Source organism: Heterodontus francisci, chromosome 37, assembly GCF_036365525.1.
Source record: "Heterodontus francisci isolate sHetFra1 chromosome 37, sHetFra1.hap1, whole genome shotgun sequence".
In the NCBI taxonomy this organism is placed as follows: domain Eukaryota; kingdom Metazoa; phylum Chordata; class Chondrichthyes; order Heterodontiformes; family Heterodontidae; genus Heterodontus; species Heterodontus francisci.
Window position 1 is genome coordinate 34,872,764 of NC_090407.1, and position 20,092 is coordinate 34,892,855.

The 20,092-nt window shown below is 43.7% G+C and overlaps 1 protein-coding gene across 1 annotated transcript in view; it reads left to right on the forward strand.

Annotated features, from left to right (window-relative positions):
- ajap1 (adherens junctions associated protein 1) overlaps positions 1–20,092 on the forward strand; it is a 165,622-nt gene that overhangs the window by 3,419 nt on the left and 142,111 nt on the right. The gene's annotated exons all lie outside the window — the stretch shown is intronic.

A 20,092-nucleotide genomic window follows, 5' to 3' on the forward strand; every position in this document is an offset into this window, starting at 1 on the left:
AGTACAAGTAGAGATGTTCACTACACACTGCTTGAGTTAAATGTTTTGATCACAGGACTGACTTACATTGACATTTGCCGGGGATATATGATGAATTTACAGTGTTGTGTAGATCGCTTGCCAGTTGTCAGCATTGAATGACCCTACCAGCAATAAATTCAGGACTCTGATTCAATATGGATTAGGAAACAATCTGCAAGTGGTCCTTTACATGATAATCACACTCCGATCCCCTTATCACCACTGAACCTGCTATGGGAAATGAGCAGCAAAGCAGGACTAATTTGACAGCTCTTTCAGAGAGCTGGCACAAGTATGGTGGGATGAATAGCGGCCTCTTCTTCTGTATTATTCTAAGGTTGTAACCTGGCTGCCACAGGAGATAGACATGAAACTGACACCCCGATATTAACGGCGAGGCAGGGGAATGTGGAAGCACGGAAAATGTGGCAAGGCCAGATTCACGAGGCACTACTGATCTGAACAGTAGGATCTCAGTTAAATAATCTGCTGCAGTCTCCTGATGTGGAGGAATTTCTTCACTCAGAGGGTGCTGAATCTTTGGAATTCTGTACACCAGAGGGCTGCGGAGGCTCAGTCATTGAGTACATTCAAGACAGAGATTCATAGATTTCTGTATTTTAAAGATATAAAGGGATATAGGTATAGTGCAGGAAAATGGAGTTGAGGTTGAAGATCAGCCATGATCTGGTTGAATGGCAGAGCAGGCTCGAGGGGCCGAATGACCTACACCTCCTATGTTCCTATGCCGGATAGCAAGCTAACTTGACAGCCTGGCCAGCAGGCAGTAACACAATTTAGTGGCAGTAGGCCGCGCCCACTGACCTGTATGGACAGTGTCCTGCAGTGAGGACGGGATGGAAACTCTGAGCTGCCATCGGGAGGGGTGGGGAAAAGAGAGAGAGGGGCAACGGGGCAGCAATCAGGCCATCAGGATGGTTGAAGAGAAAACACTCGATTTGGCCGGGGATAGGCCTAAGGCTTCTCTGAGGGGCTGGGGGCAGCACTCCTGCTCCTCCTGTCCCACAAGGAGTGCTAAAAGGAGCTGACCAGGCCTTGACTAGGCAGTATCTCCTGCCTTGGATCTGCTGCCAGGCAGCCATCAGCTGAGGTCTACCCTGACTTATTGTGAAATTTAATCCACTAGGTGATGATTAATGTCAATTAGGCCTCTGCCTGCTTTTTTTGGGAGCCTCGTCGATGGCTTGACTTACCTCTATTAAATTTTAAACTGGTAGGGTTGGGGTCGGGTTGTTCAATCCTGATGTTTTAATTGGACCCTCTACTGCCTGTCACCAGTTAACTCAGTTGATGTTGATCTCATTTAATCTCTTGCAGTGAAGTTTATCTTTTAAGAGGTTGGGGTGATGGGGGTGCAGATTTTTGACCTACAAAGCTGCCATTGGAAGAATATATAGTTGCTGCATTGTGGGTATTGTTGTTCAACTGCACCTTGCTGGGTTTGGGAGGGCAGGAAATTGACTGAGCCAGCCATGAGGCTCTTGGGGTACAGGTTTCACAGATGCTGATTCATGAGTTACAGGTTCAACAAGAACTGACTCATGGAGTACAGGATCAACAGTTATTGATTCATGGGGTACAGCTTCCATGGATGCTGATTCTTGGGGTATAGGTTCAATGGACACCCAATACCAAGCCTGCCAGGGATCGAATACTTGCGCTCCTCTTGGTCCCGTAAAAATGTACTCAAAAATGTTGGGCCTTTTCTGGAGCAGCGATCTGTGGTCCCTTTAAGAACTATTGGTTAGGCTACTCACCACCTGGCACAAACTGGCAGAGTGTGCACTGTGCACTCTCCACCCATTTGTGCCTGAAAATTGAAATCAGTGTCCAACAACCAATGTAGGACCCCAGTTTATATATGCAAGCAACCTTCTATCTGAAACAGGCAGATGTGTCGCTTGCCCATTTATAGATCCTCCTGAAAATTACATCAGCATAGTCTTGGGTATCCAAAGTGCCCCAACCACCCCCCAATTCTCACCTGCTGGGCACCCATTTTTCAGGTGAGAAATGGTAAATTGATATCAAGACACACAGGCAAGGTGAAATGATGATGTCATCTCATCCATTGTATCTACCTGTGGGAAAAACACACTGTGATAGTAGTTGCGTGAATGGAGATAGCCCTCAAGGACTCACTTTCATTTGGCTAGTTCCCTGCTGAGGGGACTGAGCAGTCCTTCAAGAGCCAGATACTTAACCCACTAGCTCCTGTAGAGACCCAGCATATTATGCCAGGAACACTGAAAATGTATTCAAATGAGCCTGACCTCTTTCTCTCACTAGCATAAAGTCAGCAAAGTGTGCTGCACATATGGGGCTAAACTATGTGCAGCTGTTTGGAGTGGGAATGGCGGTATGGGGGGCCCGGAGAATTGCGTCAGAAACATTCGTCTGGAAATCCAGAGTCATGACATCGGTTCCAGATTGAGTCAACGGTGGGAGGGAATGCCATTTAAATTGTAGAATACTTACTTTTAATACATTAGCATCTTATTCATCGTAATTCAATGTGAGGCTTGGGATTAAGTGGACGATGGGTGACCCTCATGTGCCTTTGGATTCCTGACCATTCAAAGCTGGCAGCACCGAGGAGAGGCCTCAGTACCGCGATGGATAGGCAGCCATGGCTAGCACTGCATAAGTAGAAGGGGGAGCGGAGACCATTGTCGGCATCCAGAGCTCTGAACTCTGCAAGGGTCTCAGGTGCTCTGCAAGTGGGGTCGGGATCTCTGGTGGCAGTACCGGCTGAGCAGGGTGTAGGGTGGTCTGCAAAGGTGGGGGTGGGTGCTTGGGTTTGGGTGGCTGTATCGGGTGTCCAAACTGTTGCACGAGATGTTTGACTGCCCATATTGCTCGATAAGAGGGTCAACTATCAGCAAGGGTGGACACCGAGGACCATCAGGGAGTCTACCGGGAGAAGTAGCAAAGGCACAGCGGCCAAGGCAGGGTCATCTCTACATCGACAGCACTTGGCATGAATCTCATACCCTCTGCTTTTTTGGACCCCTGTGGCATAATGTAGAGCCTCCGATGGAGGGAGGGCCAAAAGGCAGCTGTGCCTGCCCATGAAGCTCCACGGCAAGTGCAACAGCAGCTGGCCATGCCAAGAAGGGCCCATTTGTGCCAGAGAGTGTACTGGACTCAAATCAGCTACCTTCAAATGTCCGACGGGCAGTGCCAGTGAAGACAACGGCTCTCCAGGGAGGCTGTCACTGACTTACACGCCCTGCTGCCCTGACAAGGACATGACTGAGCGACACTCCTCCACCAACGAGGAGGACTCTGAGCAACACTGGATGTTGAATTCCTTGCACCCAGGGCCAGGCAGATTGAGCGACGGGTCAAGGAAGCAAGAGACAATTTCATACTCACCCGCTTCCAGCCACCATGATGGCTATTCAGAGTAAAATCAATTAAGACTCACCTCAATACATGTAGTCTGTTGCCTTCTTTTTGTCTTCTGTTCCTGGTGCCCAGCTGAACACACTCATGCCCATGGGCAGTCATATTCCAATGTGGGCTTTGCCTACATTGACAGCTACTAAGGGGGAAGATTGAAGTCAGCAGCTCACAATTAATACATGATAAAATAATCACTTAACACAATGAAGGTTAATTGGTCGAACAAAAGAACTTTATATGATACAGCCCATGTCAAACTTCAAACACCCGTGAATCCCCAAGTATCTCCATGTCGTATACGTTTACAACTGCTTCTACGGGGTGTGAACCCAGCGCTAGAAGCTGGGCTGGAGGGAGGCTGCTGATCAGGCTGCCCCTTGGCCTGGGATGACTTTGGTGGCCATCCTCTTGCTGTCTGAGGCCTGGAGGACCTCGGCTGCCTGAGGGTTTCTTGCACTGGTGCAGGCCTCTCCTCAGGCATTGCGGGTATTGGAGCTGAGCTCACTGGTGGAGGGGTTGAGGAACCGTTATCCATACTCAGAGTGCCCTGAAAGGAGCCCCCAGCTGTGGAGGTCAGCCTCTCCTCCTCTCTGTCAAGGCTCACTTGAACCTCCCTGCTCATCAGAGAAGAACAAAGACCTGGAGAAGACTCCAGGCACCTCGTCCTTCTCTTACCTTGTTGCTGCTGCATTGAGCTCATGGTCAAAGTGATGGTGTGCAGGTCTGTGCGCGTCTATTGGATCTGGCTCTCCATGAGGATCGCCAACCTCTCGATGAAGGAAGACGTTCGGTAACATGCCTGATGTTGCCTTACCCCTCTCTGCAGCTCCAGCATGCCCTGTGCTGTCGGCACCAGAGGCTCATCATCAGACTGGGGCTCAGCATAGGCCAGGCCACCCACAGTCCTCTGACTATCGGAGGCCTAGGCTGGCTCAGCCTCAGCCAGCTGCTTGGGCGTGTGTGTGGTGCTCTCACCAGCTTGTGACCCTCATTCTGCAGCTGAACACAAAAGTATCTGCACTGATGGAAGGTGCAGGAGAGTCATGCGATGATGCTTCCTTGGACTGCGGTTCCTCTTCAGAAGTTGACAGCTGTTCCTCTTCTGCTGGAGTCTCGTACGGACACTGTCCTGTAAGAGAGGAGACAAACATTTGTGGGTTAGGCTGTCCAGATCTCGTCATGCCAACCCTGCATGATGTGGGTCTCCAGAAGTGAACAGTATGTCAATGACGACTAATCCTCACTCTCTTGCATAAAAACTCCCATCTCTCCATCTGATATGAAATAGCCACCCTGGGTCCATGCCAATTCTACTACCTCCTCCTCAGCTGTGGAGAGAAGCCAAAGATTTGAGATGCCAGTCCAGGCTGTCCCGCTCCTGTTATGGGCCCTCTTGTCCTGCTAGAGGAAAGATGGAGATGGTCAAACTTTGCAGAGAGATCAACATGACAGTTCTGCTAGTGTCAGCCCCTCGTCCCCTACTGAGGTATCCTAGCTCATGTTCCTGTCTGCTCTCGGGGAGTTAATGGGGGTGAGTTGTGAAAGTAGGTTGCATGTGGCTGAGATGCAGCCATGCATCTGTCGGGATGATGTGATGCCTAACCTCCTCTGCCCCTCTCCCCATGTCCTGCTTCCTCCTGCATACCACTTGCAATCACTGCAAAGGAGAGAGGTGAGGAGCACTCACCTTAGCAGAATGAAAGAGATCATTGACCCTCTTGCAGCACAGCACCCATGTGTGGGGGTTGACCGTTGACCCCATGGTTGCTGACCCCCTCAGCTATCTGCATCCAGGCTTGCTTGCTCAGGTGGGAGGATGACTTCTTCCCATTGTTGGGGAAGAGGATCTCCCACCTTTCCCTTGCAACCTGGAGGAGGGCATCAGAAAACCATGGTGACACCCCGTGTCTTGCCTCTGTCATCCTGTAGGGTCTGCCTCGGGAGGTGGAGAGGGGATCCAGAGTCACTGCAAAACTGTTCTCTATAGTGAAGAGCAAGCAGCAAATGAGTCCAAGGCAGTAGTGAAAGCAGGGCTGGCATGGCTTTAAATATGGTGACGACATCTGCTCTGCAGTCATCTGACGCTGTATTCTGCGTCTCACATCCCACACCCGCCGTGTGATTGGATGGGCTCCGTGCCTACATTATGCTAAGTAGCCACCCATCATGTGATGTCGGTGGGCTGGCTGCCCACGTGACTAGCGGGAACGGCGAGCACTTCTGTGTCTGCCGCTGGCACCCGCGACTGGCTCACTAAATTCAACCCATGCAGTACTAAAGGAACTGGGGTCCCAGTCCCTTGTGCTAGGACATAGTAATATAAACGCAGGAGAAGGCCATTCAGCCCTTGAGCCTGTTCTGCATTTCAATTAGATCTTAACTTCATCTAGCTGTCTTGGTTCTGTATCCATAACACCCTTACCTAACACAAATCTATCTATCTCAATTTTGAAATTTTCAATTCAGTCCAGATGAGGGAATGCAAGTCCCCTCTTACTGATAGCCACAGGCTCCTGCATGAAAGTGAGATTGGCAGCCTCAATCCAGTTCCTGTCAGCATGGTTCCACAGTGCAGATGGAGCTTAGTTATGTAGAATTTCTTTCTGCCTTACTTTAAACACAGTCATGAACATGCTCACTTTAAATGTGTTAATAAACACATTCCAAAACTGCACATAGGGATTGAATATGAACATACCAACCAGTGTGTCACCAGAGGAAATTAAGCCCCCTAATTTGGCAGTGTCACTCAGAGGGGTCAGGTGAACAACTGGTAGGGTTAATGTAACTGTTCTGTTGACATAGTAGGGTAGTTCTTCTCAGGTTTGTGTTGTTATGCTGTGAGGCAGAAGACAAGGAGCTTGACTCTGTTTCTGACTACACTCCTCATGAGTCAGGACTAAGTGATAGTGAATAGAAAATAGTATTGTGACTGTACCAAGTCTAAAATTAATGTAGGAAATACTCAGAATATACAGCAGATCCATCAAGATCAGAACAGACAGATTAATGTTTTAGCTGGAGACCCACATCCTCAGAAGCCACTTAATGCTAACATTGGTTTACACAAGTGTTATATTGATCATCATTGATGCTCTTTGCTTTGACGACTCGGTCAAAGGATCAAAAGGTAATGATTGTATACCCTCTGAAGTTTCTTTGTTCAAGGTTGACATAGCAACCCTGATAAAGTGTTCTCTCTTTCTTGGTCTGTCTTGGTTGCAGTTTGTCAAAACTTAAAATAATCTCATGTGTGTTTTGAATATGGTCCTGTGATATAAATTGAATAGACCCAGAAATGAAGAACAAAATCTCTTTCCATTTAGTGTCATCAGTTTTGATGTCTGTCTGATAAACAAAACCTGTTTACCTATCGAATACAATAAATGTCATCTCTTTCATAAAAAAACACCTTTTTGTGCTCATCGAGGTCAGAGATGTTACTACAGAGGAAAAGAAGCTCTTTCATTTCAGGCACCCAATGCCAGCATGAATCATTCTTAGAACAACTGCAGCACCAGGCAGATGCATTACAACTCCCCATATGTTATTTATCTCAGGTAGTAAAAGAGGTATTTACTTCATTTCAAACCAACATGTACCCCTGAAGTGCGACAGTTCCACTTGCACAGTCAAACTACCATGGTCAACATGTGAGGTAAGATGCAGTATAAGGCTAAAGGAAGTGACTTATGCAATTCTGAAGAAAAGAGGTAATTAAGGGGACTGGGAGAAATACAGAAAACAGCAAGTGGGCGCAAAGAAAATATTAAGAGCAGCAAAAAGGAATACAAAAATCAACTTGCAAGTAATATAAATGCTAATGGGAAAAGTTTTTATAAATATTTTAAGAGTCAGAGAGTGGCTAAGGGAGATGTGAGCCCATTAAAGATGGATGCAGGTGACACTGTAATAGACAACAGAGTAATGGAAAATTTATTGAATAATTAGTTTGTATCCATTTTCACAGTAGACGAAGAGGATAAATACCAGTGATAGAAGAGGAGGTAAATATAAATCAAGAGGATTCAATGTAAATTTTAAAAATGGTAATGAACAGAATAATGGAACATAGGATAGATAAATATCCAGACCGTGATGTTTCCCACCCCAGGCTGTTAAAAGGAGTGGATGAGGAAATTGCAGAAGCATTATTCATAATCTTTAAAAGTTCTATTGATGTGAGAATTGTGCCAGTAAATGGGAAATTTGTTAATGTTGTTCCATTATTTACTAAGGGTGAGAGAGAGAAACCAGGTAATTACAGGTCTGTCCATTTAACGTCAGTTGTGGGAAAGTTACTAGATTCTGTCATTAGGGATAGAATGACTGAGCACTTGAACAAATGAGTTGATCAGAGAGAACCAGAATGGCTTTGTTAAGGTTAAGTCATGTTGTTAGCATACAACTTTCTTCCTTCTCTGGTTCACGACAGCACACTTCGAATAAGCACAAGACACTTGGTCGAGTATACGGAACAGAATTTATTGATATACTGCACAGTGATCGGCCTAACTAGATACAGAGAGAGCTGCTTTTCGGGCTCTCTGAAAGACAATTGAAAACTATGCTCCTTTATACACCTTATTTTGCGTACATCAAAGGCATACGCCATCGATAAGATCTCATGGTATAACTCTTGCCAAATCCTTTGAAGACAGTAAAGTTACTTCCCTTAAACAAGATGTCCTGACATAATTGTTCATATCCTCTTTGAAGAGCAGGCTTTATTAAGTTTTCTCTTCCAATGCTATAGTTAATAGATTATTTTACCTATGTCAATTACCCTAGCCACGAAATTTAAACACTAATCACTCATGGCTGATATTACTGTCATGCATTTCCTTGCTCAAGCAGTTTTCATTTTTCACTTAGACTCTGAGAGTTTGTTGCTCCAAGATACGAGCAAATTTGATAATTAACCTTTAACTCCCGAAAATGTCCAACGCACAACACTCCAGATGTCCAACACGTGTCTGACTAATCTAGTTGAATTTTTTTGAGGCCACTGTTAATGTAGATAAGAGAGTGCCTATGAATGTTATCTATATGTACTTACAGAAGGCATTTGATAAAGTTCCACAAAAGGAACGAATAGCAAGAATGAGAGCACATGTAACTGGAGGTTGACTTTTGACTTGGGTTGGAAATTGGTTGGGAAGTAGGGGATAGAGAATGAGGGTAAGTACTCTATTTGGCATAATGTAACAAGTGGTGTTCTCCAGGGATCGGTTCTGGAGCCTTAACTTTTCATCATATTAATTAATGACTTCGAGGAAGGAATAGAGAGTTGTATATCTAAATTTGCAGATGACACTAAATTAGGAGGGACATTAAATAGTGCAAATGGAAGAAGAAAGTTGCAATGGAACATAAAATGATTAAATGGGGAGGGATTTTAAGATGCCCAAGATGGGCGGGCAGTGACGAAAAGGAGGGAATGGGAAACCGATCCCAACCTGCCATGACACACCTACTTCCAGACTAACAGCAGCGGGTTGGTAGGGAAGACGAGCACCATACTCTCGAGAGGCGAGTCAGTAATTATAATGTTAATTAGGCTGGTTGCCGCAGATTCCAATTTGAATTTAATGACGGCTGCTGCGTTTCCTAGGACTCGGGAAAGACAGCAGCTAAAGCCAGGTGAAAACTGCCGGATCCAGCAGTTAAATATTTTACTAGCTCTGCTTAGGCCAGGAGGAGTAGGCTGCTTGCTGGACCCTCAACCTAACCTGTTGTGTTCTGCTGCTCTCCCTACTATCAGCTGACTCCACTGCTATCAAATCTCCACCCTCCTGCAATCCGGACGCCAGCATCCCACCTCCCACCCCCCTGATATCTGGTTTCCAGTCCCCCACCTCCGACCCTCGCTATCTGGTCATCAGCCACCCTCCCCACCTGCCTATCTGGTCTCCAGCCCACTCCCACTATCCCATCTCCAGCAGCCCCTGCCTACAGATAACTTAAAGATTGTGTTCCAGGCATGGTCCTCCTTCTTCCACTGGAGCAGATGTTTTCTCTCTCTCGCTCACTGGCTTTGCTTTTGTCAGCCTAGCATATACTTTTAAGCACCTTATCAGAGCACTGGTTTCTATCATGTGACCATGTTTCGCTTTACTATAGTGGTATCTGATGGTGGCGCCATTGTTAGACAATGGGATCTGGGTGTCACCCATCTTCATTCAATTTTGGTAAAAGTGGAGTTTTTTCACACCATTCATTTGAATTTGAAATTTGGAGATACCATGTCTGCCTTGCCATTGGTAACCCAATTTGTTGAAGAAAGGTAGTGATTAACACAGGATCTGCCATTTACAATTTAATGCCTTCTCCAAGGCTGGTCCAGACATGAAGATTGACTCAGGATTCTTGTAGTTTCCATGTGTACTGGCAATACAGGATAAGATCACCTGACCTCTTGACGACGACTTGTTTTTTGAGGAAAAGTGTCCGTTTTGGGTTTGTTTTATCAGTTCATTAAATAGTTCATAATTTCTCCATGTGTGAGCCTGACAATATCAATGACTCAGATGAGGAACCAAGTATGATACATTCAGGTTTGTTGACAATGCAAAGTTTGTTTGGAAACTACATGGTGAGGAGGTTGCAAAAGGATTTAAATGAGTTAAATTAATGGGAAAGAATGTGGCAGATGGAATATAATGTGGAAAAAATGTGAATTTATTCACTTTGGTAGGAAAAATGGAAAAGCAGAACAGTTTTTTAAATGTGAGGGACTGGGAAATGTTAATATTCAGAGGGACCTGAATACCTTTGTACATGAATCACAAAATTAACATGCAGGTGCAGCAAGCAACTGGGAAGCCAAATTGTATGTTAGCCTATATTACAAAGAAATTGGAGTATAAGAGCAAAGAAACCTTACTAGAGTTATATAGGGCCTTGCTTAAACCACACCTGGAGTACTGTGTAGAGCTTTGATCTCCTCAGGAAGAATATACTTGTCTCAGAGGGAGTGCAACAAAGGTTCACTAGACTGATTCCTCAGATGAGTAGAGAAGGCCTATATTCCCTAGAATCTAGAAGAATGAGAGGTGACTTAATTGAAACCTATACCGTTCTGAAGGGATAAAAACAAGAAATGCTGGAAATACTCAGCAGGTCTGGCAGCATCTGTGGAGAGAGAAGCAGAGTTAATATTGCGGGTCAGTGACCCTTCTTCGGAACTGGCAAATATTAGAAATGTCAAAGGTTATAAGCAAGTAAAGTGGGGGTGGGGCAAGAGATAACAAAGGAGAAGGTGTAGATTGGACAAGGCCACATAGCTGACCAAAAGATCATGGAGCAAAGGCAAACAGTATGTTAATGGTGTGTTGAAAGACAAAGCATTAGTACAGATAGGGTGTTAACGGACTGAACATTGAACAGCCGCAAGTACAAACATGAAAAAAAAAGTGGGTAAGCAAACTGAACAAACTAAGATGAAATGAAATAAACATACAACAAAAATGTAAAAAAGAAAAAATAACTAAAAATAAAAGTAAAATGGGGGGCCCGTCATGCTCTGAAATTATTGAACTCGATGTTCAGTTCAGTCTGGCAGGCTGTAATGTGCCTAATTGGTAAATGAGATGCTGTTCCTCGAGCTTGCATTGATGTTCACTGGAACACTGCAGCAAGCCCAGGATAGAGATGTGAGCATGGGAGCAGTGGGGAGTGTTGAAATGGCAAGCAACCGGAAGCTCGGGGTCCTGCTTGCGGACTGAGTGGAGGTGTTCCACAAAGCGATCACCCAGTCTGCGTTTGGTCTCCCCAATGTAGAGGAGACCACATTGTGAGCAGTGAATACAGTATACTACACTGAAATAAGTACAAGTAAATCGCTGCTTCACCTGAAAGGAGTATTTGGGGCCTGGGATAGTGAGGAGAGAGGAGGTAAATGGGCAGGTATTACACCTCCTGCGATTGCAGGGGAAGGTGCCATGGGAAGGGGACGAGGTGGTGGGGGTAATGGAGGAGAGGACCAGGGTGTCGCGGAGGGAACGATCCCTTCGGAATGCTGACAGGGGAAGGGCGGGGAAGATGCGTTTGGTAGTGGCATCACGCTTGAGGTGGTGGAAATGGCGGAGGATGGTCCTTTGGATATGGAGGCTGATGGGGTGGAAAGTGAGGACAAGGGGAACCCTGACACGGTTCTGGGAGGGAGGGGAAGGGGTGAGGGTAGAGGTGCGGAAAATGGGCCAGACACGGTTGAGGGCCCTGTCAACAACAGTGGGGGGGAATCCTCGATTGAGGAAAAAGGAAGACATACCAGAAGGTAGCATCATCAGAGCAGAAGGGACAATTCTGAAGGGACTTGACAGGGTAGATGCTGGGAGGATATTTCCCTTGGCTGGGGAGTGTAGAGTTTATAGGTCACAGTCTCACAATAAGGGGTCAGCAATTTCGGACTGAGATGAGGAGAAATCTCTTCATTCAGAGTGTTATTAATTTTTAGAATTCTCTATCTCCGAGAGCTCTGCATAATCAGTCATTGAATATATTCAAGACAGAGATCAATAGATTTTAAGTAAATTAAGGGATAGAGCAGGAAGGTGGAGTTAAGGTAGAAGATCCACCATAGTTGTATTAAATGGTGGAGCAGGCTCGAACAGCTGAATGGCCTACTCCTACCCCTATCAGGGCAGGGCTGGGAAAGACTGAAACTGTGGGCCCGATGTGAGAAGCCTGAGGCCTGCCCAAACCAACAAGTTACCCTACTCAAGTTGCAGAAGGGCAAAGGTAAGTTTAACAGATATCATTAAAAATATAGAATATATAAAAAATGAGATAATTTTAGTCAAACTGAGGATGACAGTCTCATGTTGGGAAGATGAAGGCTCTACAGTCCCACCTACAGTGCAGCCTGGAACTGCAAGCAGGACTGGACGTCCTTGACAGGTGACGTCTGCTCACTTCCCAATGGAAAACTCTATCCAACTGCCTCATAAGGGCATGACAGGGAATGATGGCACCCAAATAAGGAGTATGTGATATATATACTAAATTTAATGTATTATTGATGGCTCAATCCTCTGCCATTTCCCCTTAGCTCCCTACTTCCTCCCATCTGGCATTCCACCCGCCTCAATGTTGGCCCTTTCATAACCTGCCAACCCTTAGTTCCAGCTTCTCGTTGAGACACCGTGTCCCTCTCGGTATTTGTCCCCTACCATTCTCTTGGCTTTTCTCATCTGCTGTTCTTTCAGTTCAACACTTAGCTTTGTGACCTGAAATCTGACTCAACCATCTCGGAGTGTATCCCGTCTCTCACAGCTACCACATCCTGTCACTACTCTTGGATCATGGTGGGAGGCAAAGGTAACCCCAGACTCCCTCTTTTCTACCAGAGACTGCCTCCTTGGATTCACCACCTTCATTTCCAATCCCAGTTTGAGAGCCTTCTGGCTTTCTGAGTCACCTGTGCTAGCTGACTGCCTCACGATCTTCAAATGTATTGATTTCAAAATTCTCATCGTAATCTATAAATCTCTCCAAGATTTTTACCCATGCTACTTCTATATCCTGCCCTAGTGCCATGACCAGTTCACATCCATGGCCTTCTTTGCATCCTTCTTTCTCCTAGCTGCAACATCTGTGACAAATCTCTGTGGAATTTCCATCCTAAATCCCTCCTCCTCATTACGTCTTTTCCCATTTTCAAAAGCCTCCTGAAAAGCAACATCTTCTACTGCACCTTCCCTAACCCACCTCCCAAACTCCATGGCAAGATGGGATATCTTGCTATGTTAAAAGTGGTACATAAGTGCAAGTTATTATTGATCTCACCCAGAATAACAATAGAGATACCATCAGTGGTCTCAGTGTAGTCTCAGTGGCCCTAGGCTAAAAATAAATCAGTCAACTTCACTGCTTCCTTTTATTTCCAGTTCCCTTCAACTGGTAGCACTTCGGAGGTGCATGCTTTGGATTCAAGCCCCACTCTAGGACTTGAGTGCATAAATCATACAGTACAGAGGGAGGGTTGCATTATCGGAGCGGTTTTCTTTAATCAAATCTGTATATTTCTTACTTTTCTGCTCATGCATCATTAATGGACAGAGGCAGAAGCGACTGAAAGATTTGAGTTAAGTACACTCAATGTGTTTCTGTTGCAGTGCAAGATAATTAATTGCAGTTAATTATCACGTCCCTGGGCTGCAGAGCTGACACCAACACCCACGGCATAAATAAAGGCCAACTCACTGGTGTTAGTGAGTAACAGTTTCCTTTCTTCAAGTGTGAAGCTCCTATAAATTAGAAGTGTGGAGCTAGCATTTCAACGCTTTCTAAAGATAGATCCTGCAGCATTGCCACTTGGATTTGTACGGCAAATTAATTTTTTTTAACATGGCTTCAGTCAGAAAAGGATTAAAACTCAGCAAGTGTTACGTTTTCTAATTTTATCGAGAGCCAGCAATCCCAAGTGATAATGTCTGGCCTGAAGGCCGCTCTCAGCTCTTCTAACCTAATGCGTCTTATGAGGGTGAAGAGCCATATTAAAGCTGATGGTGCAGGATATTGCCAAATCACCCAGGGATTCTGGCACCAGGCTAGGCACCCAGAAGCAATGGAGTCCAGGTGCCTTCAGATACGATCTGAGACATTACCGCCAGTCTGAGGTGTATTGCTCTGTTTTCTCTCTTTGCCTTAAAGTCTGCCAAGCAGTCCCCAATGTGTACAAAGCCACCCTTGCCAACTACCTTGTCCCATCCTCCATAGCCTTTGTTGGATGATGACTGATGAATCTGGCTTCTCTGTCCTGCCTCGGAGCTGCTGATAAACCAATTTTGATTTATCTATTGATTAGTAAAAGTGTTAGTGAAGTGTTAGTAAAATAAAAAGAATGCAGGAGATTAGTCAGAAATGTGGTTTTCACTTTGGAAGATGTGGTATAAGAATATAAGACTTTTTAGGGACAGGGAAGTTCATTAACCAAAGCAACCCCTTTTTGATGGGTTAACCCTACATTTCTGAAAGAATGCTCTTTACAGCACGATTGTGAGCATGGGTGTGCATTTGTGATTCATGTCACTGGGGCAGTGAAAATTCCAAGCTGGACACTACCCCACAGGAAGGGAGAAAAAGAAACTAGAGTAGCAAATAGTTTTATTTCCCAAGTCTCCATTTCCCACCAGTGTTCCCTGACCTTCTATTGCTGGACAGCAAGAGAAAGAGAGAGGGACTATGACTGAAAATGAGGTCAGTCAGCATTGTAGACCTGGCAGGTACAGGTCCAGAGGAAACTGGAGCACCAGCTGTACTGCTGGCTTGAATTGATGGGGAGGTGGGCCACAAATGACTCAGGGCTGAATCAGAACTGACCATCTCAAAACCGTGGAATTAACAAACAAATCTGAGCTTTTAAATATTGTGAAAATAACAAAAAGACCTTGGATTTTTTTATGTGCGTGCTGATGCCCAATCCTTTCCAAATCCTTACTAGTCCCACAGTGTGTATCAAAGAACAAAGCAAAATACTGCGGACACTAGAATTCTGAAATATAAACAGAAAATGTTGGAAATGCTCAGCAGGTCAGACAGCATCTGTGAAGAGCGCGACAGGCCGAAGACCTTTTGTCAGAGCTGGAAAATGTTACAGATGTAACAGGTTTTAAGCAAGTACAAAGCCGGAAGTGGGGTGGGGGAAGAACAAAAGGGAAGGTCTGTGATAGGGTGGAAGGCAGGAGAGATTGAATGACAAAAGGGATGATGATGCAAGGCAAAAGGGGATAGTAATGGGACAAGTAAAGAAACAAAAGTTGGGTCTACTGGAGCTGTAAATGGCAATGCAGAATCACTATCGGCACTTGCAGCCTGAAAAATTGGAGTGGTGGTTATGATCTGAAATTGCTGAACTCCGTGTTGAGTCCAGAAGGTTGTAAAGTGCAGGCATCAAGCTGGTGGACTACACTAGACCAGCATTCAGCAGTAGACACAAAACAGATCTTTAGTTCAAGATTGTGGGTTCAAATTCAACTTGATTGACTTCTTTGACAAGAATTTACTAGTCTATTAAAAATGATTGGAAAATAATTGGCCTCAAGACCTTTAATTAAAATGCATGGTGATTCAGGAATGAAGGTATAATCACAGTAATAAGTATGAATACAATCTATTCAAGCACAATGATGCATATGACAGGTTATGTTATTGAGTTATTTGCATGGGAGGCAAGCTTATATTGTTGTGTCTCAGGCAAGGGTACACAGTTCTGAGTTCAGACAGATCCAAAAGATTAGAGTGTATCTCCAGCTGGCCAGGGCACTAAGAATGGAAAACTAACAACAACACACCCATCCTCCACTGAAACGATACATCAGCCCCAGTTCAAACCTTTCACCTGATGGTACCCTAGCATTGGTAAACCTACAGTGCTAACATGAACAGTTATGTCCACAGAGACATTCTGGGCAAATTCAGTGATCTTGCACTCCCAGCAGGGAGCTGCACTCAAATTGACTTAAGATGAAGCTACAACACTGCCGTGGTTGTTGTATGATTGCCTTTAAGAGTGATGTCCCTTTAAGATCTTAGTATGCTAATGAGCTAAACACCAGGATGCAGTCATGTGACTCAGAACCAGCATCACACTGCAACTGTAACATCAAAAGGAAGGTTCTGTAAATAGTTAGCTCTGATGTATATAATAGTGTAGCTGTAAATAAACCTGTTTGAGATCTTCAACCAACTGGACTCTATGCATCTCATTTATGTTGCATCAGTCAACATAAGAACTCATTGCAATGTTGGTCCTTTTGACTCCCCACTGAAAGCATGGAATTGGTGAATTTACCTTTGTATCATTGAATGCCCCTGTAACATTGTGTAAATACTATACAACAGTAGCGTTTTCTGTAATCTTGAGAATCTGAGGTGTCATGAGTTTAGAGTAGGGGTCGTGGTTTTCCCCATCTGATTGATGTCACCATGCTATGTGTATTGTCAGTGTTTCACTGATTCTTGTGTTTTTCCTCTCCTTTTTCTTCCCTCCTTTTCTGAAGGTGCTGATTTGTGGTGGTGCAGAGGCCCACAGGTGGCAGTTATACTGCAATGCCCGCCCAAGGTGACCATTCTTCATATATGATTTGACCATATGGTTTCAGAGTGGGCAGGGTGGGGCGGATTGGTGTGGGAGGCATCACAGCCAAGCTAAATCCTGTCCTTGCCTGATATTTGCATACACTTCCCAGCAATGGTCCATGAATAGCGATCGGAAATGGAACCTTGTTTATTACTGCATCCTAGCCACCTTACCCAGGGGAAACTGCAGCTAATTACAGTATCATCACTGCTGCATCAACTGAGATTGAATTTCTGTGCTGAGCTGACTAAGCCAATCACTTATCCTTTAACGTCACAGAAATTCAAATATAAACGTTAACATTAGCTGAGATTTTAAGAAGGAATACATGAACTTCCTGTGCATCTTTATGGATACAGATGCTGAAAGATTGGATTTTTTTGCTGCCTTATTGTGTACATTGCACAAATGGTTTTAACTATTCTCTCTGGTAATTTATTCAAATAAAATAAAAAGTCTTTCAATGAGGCTTTAAACCAAGGCCCTGTCTGACCACTCAGGTGGACGTGAAAGATCCCATGAAACTATGTGAAGATATGTGGGGAGTTCTGACAGTGTCCTGGCCAAGATGTATCCGTCAACCATCATCATGAAAACAGATTATCTGATCATTTATCATATTGTTGTTTGTGGGACAAATTGACTGGTATGTTCCTACATTATTACACTGCAAAAAGTGCTTCATTGGCTGTGAAGTGTGTTGGGACTTTGTGAGGCCAAGAAAGACACTTTATAAATTCAAGTCTTTCTATTGGATTATTCAAGTATTTTTTCCCAGTTTTTTCTCTCTCCTCTCCTAAGGGCTGAGAAGTATGTTGGAGCTGCATTCCACAGGCCATGAAATTTGATGATAGGTCATCAAATCACTCTGCTAGGATATATAAGACGGTGTTAAGTGTCTGATATGTCTGACAGTAACAGTAACAGTCCTGGTCAAACCAAGATATATAAATGATCCATTAAAGGCCACAACTTAAAACTTCCACAGAAAGAATTCTTATTCAAGAGAAACATCAAAAATGGGCATAACACTACCAATTATAGAATTGCTTAAAGAGTTAAACTAAACCAAATGAAAGATTTTTTAAAAAGACTAAATAGTTTGGTTGCTCTTGCAAGAAGCAGTGTCAGAAATTATAAAAACTATTTTTGAAGTAAGCCATCAAAGGACAACACAAAGCATTGCTGTCAAAACAGCAAGAGTTGTAATAGGTTGCAAATTATCTAGACCCTTGTCGAGTTAATTCTAAATATAGGCAGCTAATCTAAGAGCCTCTACTTAGTCCACTTGCTTTTCACAGTCTGATTTTCAGCATAATATGATATTTATACTTTCCCATAAGGGCTTGTTGAAATTTTCTGGGGCATACAGAAAATAAAGTGCAGACTAAATGTTTTAAATGAGTCTGGGTATTTTATCATGGGTTTACGTGTATTTAAAATTATTGCACCAATGATTCTGGTGTGACTTTTCAAATCATATCTTGTTAGCACGTTACAGTCATTACTATGACAACAAAATTGACTGCTCTTTGTACAAACTTGTGGTTCATTTTAAATTTATATATTATGCCAAATTGGCCGAGTGCAGAATATTGCTTATGTTGACAGATTGCCCAATGTGTTAATCAGTATGCTAAAAAGACGTGCATTTAAATATCACATCTGCCAAAAACATTGCAAAGCTCTTTGCCTCCAATGAATGACTCTGAAGTGCAATTACTGTTACCTAAGCAATCATGAGGGCTTTTTTGCACAAATTGAAGAGTTCACACACAGTAGTGAGGGGTTAATCGTGAAGTTAACATGCAGCAGTGAAGGGTTAACCATGAAGTGTTTATCTTTGTTATGTGGTGCTAGCTAAGGGAGATTGGTTGGGTAGGAAACTCCCTCCTTTTTGAATGCCACCATGGGAATTTTTAACTTCCATCTGAACTGGCAGATATTGTCTCATCTAAATTTGATGCCTGAAACACGTTGTGATATGCCATTTAAGTGTCAGCCTAGATTTAATCCTCAAGTAGTGAAAAAAGAAAAGAACAAAAAGGGTGAAAGATAGAAAGAAAAGAAAGAGCTGGCATTCATATAGCACCTTTTCCATCCTCGGGTTGTCCCAAAGTACTTCACAGCTAATGAAATATCTTTGAAGTGTAGTCGGTATTGTCATATCGGCAACTGCAGTAAACAATTTGCACACAGCAAGGTTCCACAGATAGCAATGAAATGCATGACTAGATCATCTGTTTTAATGACTTTAGTTAAGTTAGCCAGGACATTGGGAGAACTGCCCTGCTCTTCGTTGAACACTGCCATGGAATTGTTTATGCCACCTGAGAGGGCAGGTGGCTGTTTGACACAAAGTCTCATCCAAAAGATGACACCTCCAACAATGCAACTCTCCCTCAGTACTGCACGAAAATGGCAGCCTGGATTATGTGCTCAAGTCTTGGAATGGGGTTTGAAGCCATAGCCTTCTGACTCAGAGTCATAATGGTTACTGCATGAGTTGAGTGGACAATTACCAGTGATATGCTATAATATGTCTTGCATCTGGTGCACATCTTTCAAAAGCAAGTCTTTAAATCAGATCTGAGTATTTCTCAACCAGCTTTCATTCATTCATAGCACAACAAACATTATTCTTGACCATTTCTCAAAGGCATTGTGATTCAGAACATTTTGTTGTACCCAAGGTTGTCACTGTGAATCATCAAATCGGCAGTTTAATCATGCACATACGATAAAACTGTTACTAGCAAAATATATCACAGAGGAATGTAGGACCCTGTCTGTGCACATGAAAATACAGCAGTTCAAAACCCTTGAGGTTCAGGTGACAACGGCTAAGACTTGCTCCAAAATTATAAGAAAGGATGGGAAAATATCATGGCCTTGAAAGCCTTTGCCTTATTAATATTTTATATGGACAATTTTGAAGATTTCTCATGCAGTGCAAGCAATCAAATTAAGGAAAAAGCTAATTCATCCATCTCCGGAACAGAAGGTAGCAAGTAGGAACTTGTCCCAAATAAATTCTTTCTGTCCAAGCTAAAATGATGCCAGATGTACAGTTGCACAGAACCAATTCATCACACAATTGTCTTCTTAAGTCATAGTTGAGATGTTCCAGACACTTTTTCCCTCTAGTCTTGACGGTGTTCTTCATCAGGTGAAAAAAAAATCAAATGCTGAGGTTTTTGCCCAAGGGACTGTTGGCAGCAATTTTACAGTAACAGACCTGGAATGTAAAATGACTTTTTCTTATCTTTTCTGGGGTTTAGTTTCTTTTTCCTTGCCTTTGTAACTATTCACTTGCAGAAGGGATGACTACATTGGCTGCAGTTCAGTTCAACTGAAAATGGTTATCTCTTATTCAACTTAGAGGAGATCTAAACTGGCAGGGCTACTAAATCAAAGATGTAAATTGACTCAATTTATGATCATATGTAGGTTAAACGTCAGAAGGTTCAGAGAGGTCTATTTAGAAGACATCCAAATCTAATTCAAGGCTGCTTATAGCACACTGTGATTGAATCAGCCAAGATTTAGAAGATCTGG